At 32.8% G+C, this 4,346-nt stretch overlaps 1 long non-coding RNA gene across 1 annotated transcript; it reads left to right on the top strand.

Annotated features, from left to right (window-relative positions):
• The first annotated feature begins 1,030 nt into the window (after positions 1–1,030).
• LOC129611498 (uncharacterized) lies at positions 1,031–3,669 on the top strand. The gene is made up of 3 exons (XR_008697169.1): positions 1,031–1,114; positions 1,180–1,199; positions 1,329–3,669. It is a non-coding gene; the product is annotated as an uncharacterized LOC129611498 (long non-coding RNA).
• Positions 3,670–4,346: the final 677 nt, after the last annotated feature.

The raw sequence follows: 4,346 nt of genomic DNA, 5'->3' as shown, positions 1-4,346 counted from the left end.
AAATTATTGGATCTGCAGTATTTACTTTTTTTGTCGAACAAATCATACATAAAAACTCTTAGTTTTGATTTTATCTTAATTTAAAATCTAAATATTACTCAATGAAGAACACATTGTTTCATTTGTTCATTTCAGTTAATTTATTTACAATTCAATATTCACTATTACGAATTAATGTCTTTTGTCTGTATATATTATTATAAATGTATGAAACAACACTTTTTCATTTAAATAAAATTTATATTTATAAAACAAATCGTTGCTTTTTAACAAATTTCAATACAATTTAACACACACTAATGTTTTAGGAAATTAGAATTTAATACTTTAAATGAAATTGAAATTAAGGTAAACTTTAGTAAAATATGTACATATGTATGTATGTATGTTATGATGATACTCGTTGATTGAATACTTGTTTTCGAATGACTTCTGGAAAAAACCGTCCTTGCTTCTTATAATGTTTAAAACTAGTGGTACCTTTTTGCCTCCAAATCTTGCCATCATCGTTCCTTCTCTTGTTAATTTGCCTTTTATTAAATACACCGCAATCTGCTATTGCAATACTCTTTTTACCTTAATTCATAATGCTATAATACACACATACATGTGTGAATTACAGTATACAACCGAGTGCTACATTAACAATTAGTGCGTTGACCTATTTATATACTTTACATGATCATATGTTCAATATTATTATATACCTTTCTTTTTTAACAGCATAACTTTCTGTTATGTTATTATGCATGACCTTTTAGTTTTGCCAATCTGTTATTAGTATCATAACAAAGAATTAATATATGACTACTTTTACCCAAATTTACAAATTGTGCCATTCACAATAGATTTTGATTTGTAGATGGAATCTACATGTATGTTAATAATTTTGCCTTGACATAGTGACCCAATTATTTTGACAATTAGTAAATAAAATAAACTTTCGAAGTAGATGGATAAATTTGGTAAGTATAATATTTTATTTTTAAATTCTAATGCCATGGTTATTTATTATATCTTTCTTTTTGCAGGAAATCAAAGATGATTAATTGATTAATGTTTTAAAGCAGAGATGATTTGCTAAACAGCAAGTAAATACCAAATTTCATCGCAGGTAACTTGATTTCTAATTCAATTTTTGCATTGTATGTGTAATCATGCGTATTATTTATTTTTCAGGTTAATGCATTAAAATATAGGTATGAAAATATCAATACAGATCTGAGGACCAAATAGGCTTTTATTTTTTGTTCAGATATGTATTCCACAATTTTAATTCTGTAAAGGTATATTTCTTTGTGTTTTTTTTTATCTCATTTTAGGTGCAGGTGAAGCCGAAACATTCCCCCGGCCGTGGCAGCATTGACATCGCGATGGAAATGATTGACAATATAATACATGTGTCGATCAACTCCGGATTGTGTAATTGCGTTTTCATAATTAATTATTTAAAAATGTAATGTGTTGAATCTAACGAATTATTTTGTGAAGCGGCAAGATGACAATTACGTTTTTTTTTTTGAAATTTTAATAATTGGTGTTGCTATTACTGCTATTGCTAGCACGCTGTTGTCATTAAATTTTGAAAGTGCAGAATACGAAGCCGTTTTAAAATGATTTATATAAGGCTACTCGTTCCAGTGATGCTTTCCAGTTAAATGAGTTAAAGCAGGGATTAGTAATTGTGATGACTGGTGATAGGTATGTGGATAAATGCTGAAAACATGCTGGCATGTGAGTGAACGCTACTGCTGCTGATTTGTTGACTGCATTTGATGATGTTCGTTATGTTGATAGTCGGTGGCTATGCGAACATAAATTAGTGAACGATGAGTCTTTGTATATGTGAATGATGCTGGGTTCCGTTGCAATCGCCTTTGAACATCGTTGGTAACTAATAGTGTGTAAATTGGTAACTTAAAGATTTAGTAGTCGTTCCAAAAAGTTGATCTTATATTGTTTCTGCATTTAGGCCTTTCCTCAAGTCGCTTTGTATTCTTTTAGGTTTTATATGATGTCACTTGAAACGATAAGATAAAAAAAAGGAAGTGAAGGAAAAGATGTTATAGCGCCTTGACTCGCAATCAAGGAATGTAGGATGTTGGACGGGTGAAGAAAAAGAAAATAATACATATTAGTAATAGTTATAAAAAACTATTTATAAGTTAGTAGTATTCTAAGTTGAGGTTAGCGTAGCTAAGAAGACGTAGCACCAATGTTGAGGTTAGTCTAGACTAAGTAGGCATAACATTTAAGTTCAGGTTAGTTAGCCTATGTAGGTGTAAGATCTAAGTTGAAGTTAGTTAGACTAAGTAGTTGTAGCATCAAAGTTGAGGTTAGTTAGCTTAAGTAGGTTTAACATCTTAGTCGAAGTTAGTTAGATTAAGTAGTTGTAGCATTCAAGTTGAGTTAGTTAGGCACGGTAACTACAAAACCTACTTTGCTCCGGTGGAAATATTATACTTACCTTTGAAATAGCTCCGGTTCACGAACCATAAGTAACAAACATATTTTAGCGATTAATCGTTTCAGGATTCCGCCCTTTGTTTTTACCTGCACTACCCGAATTAATCCGTCTGAACCAGGATGTACCTCAATAATTCTTCCAAGTAGCCATCTCGTTGGAGGTAGATTCTCATCTTTTATCAAAACCAAATCATTTATTTTAATATTTTCAATTTTTCTATTCCACTTTGGTCTTTGTTGGAGACGGTTCAAATACTCCTTATTCCATCTGTGCCAAAAAAATTTGAAGTAGGAATTGCAAATGTTGCCATCGATCCATACGATTAACTTTCAAATCCAATACTGAAGAATCCGGTGGTGTGATCAAATTATCACTATTTAAAAAATGTGCTGGTGTGAGTTCGGTTAAATTATTTGGATGACTACTTATTTCGCATAATGGTCTCGAGTTGAGGCATGCTTCAATCTGTGATATTAATGTTGAGAATTCCTCATAAGTTAATATACTGTTGCCAACAGTTTTTTTAAGTGCAGTTTTGTTCAACGCACACCTGCCTCCCATAAACCACCAAAACGTAGGGACCCAGGGGGGATAAAATTAAATATAACACCTGATTCAAAAGCGCCAGTAATATCTATGTTGAGTTGATTCAGCATTAGATGATGATTTTTTAAAATGATTTTGTTGGCCGCAACAAAATCATTTTAAAAAATCGGTACGCTACGATGAACCCATCTGCTTTCAAATCGGTGACTATTTCTAGATGAATAGCCTTGATTACCATACATACGAATAAAGCTAGGTATGACTTATATTTTTTTGGACTTTTTCCTTTGTGTGTTTTCATTTCGAATGGACCACAATAATCCAAACCCGTGTGACTAAATGGACGACTTTTTCTTACACGCGGTATTGGTAGACTTGCCATAAGTTGTTTTTGAGCGGGTGCCTCCCACCTATAACAAGTTATACACTTATATATGTCATGTCGTATGGTGTTTCTTGCATTTAAGAGCCAGTAGATGCTATTTAAGTAATTTAACATGAGTTGAGTACCCCCGTGCAATGTTTCCTTATGAATTTTATCAATTAGTAGACATGTAAATCTATTTCCAGGTAAAACAATAGGATGCCTCTGGTTATATGGTGAAATTGCATTATGTAAACGACCATCCACTCTAATTATATCGTTGGTATCGACAAACGGGACCAATTTAGCCAATCGACTCTTGCTTGATACCGAGCCCTGTTGTTTCAAAAATTTACGTTCAGCCGCAGCGTTGTCCTTGTATAAAACGAATGAGTTCATACAGCGATGCCTTGGCTTCCTTTGATGTGATGCATTTTAATTTAATTTGATTTGAGGGATTTCTGCAATTTTTGATAAATCTTCGCATGTAGCTTAAAATTCTCAATAATCTTTGCAAACTTGATTGTTTGTTCAATACTTCTGATAGCACATTGACGTCCTGGCAATTTGTAGATAAGTAAACTGTTTTTCTTATTTCGAGATCAGTTGTCTTAGCTAATTTCTTACGTGGCCAATTTTGTTCTGGTTTTTTAAGCCATGTAGGCTTCCACCACTTTATATTGTGCTGTAGTTCTGAAAGATAAACTCCCCTAGATGCGCAGTCAGCTGGGTTTTCCTTCGACGGAACATGTGACCAAACATTTTCACCAAGAGTTTCATGGATTTCTGTTACGCGATTTGCTACAAAGCCATGCCAGCACTATTTCCGAATCTGTTCACGCCTTTACATGAAAAGATTGCCCGAAATTGAGAGCAGTTATCACATATTTTATAAGTTTTGCTAATAATAAAGCGCCATTTAGTTCAAGTCGGGGTAGTGAAATTGTTTTTATCGGTGCTACTTTAGTT

This window comes from Condylostylus longicornis, unplaced genomic scaffold (genome assembly GCF_029603195.1).
Source record: "Condylostylus longicornis isolate FDR11 unplaced genomic scaffold, ASM2960319v2 ptg000050l, whole genome shotgun sequence".
NCBI lineage: Eukaryota > Metazoa > Arthropoda > Insecta > Diptera > Dolichopodidae > Condylostylus > Condylostylus longicornis.
The sequence above is the reverse complement of the archived record's forward strand: the minus strand, read 5'-3'. Positions and strand labels throughout refer to the sequence as shown.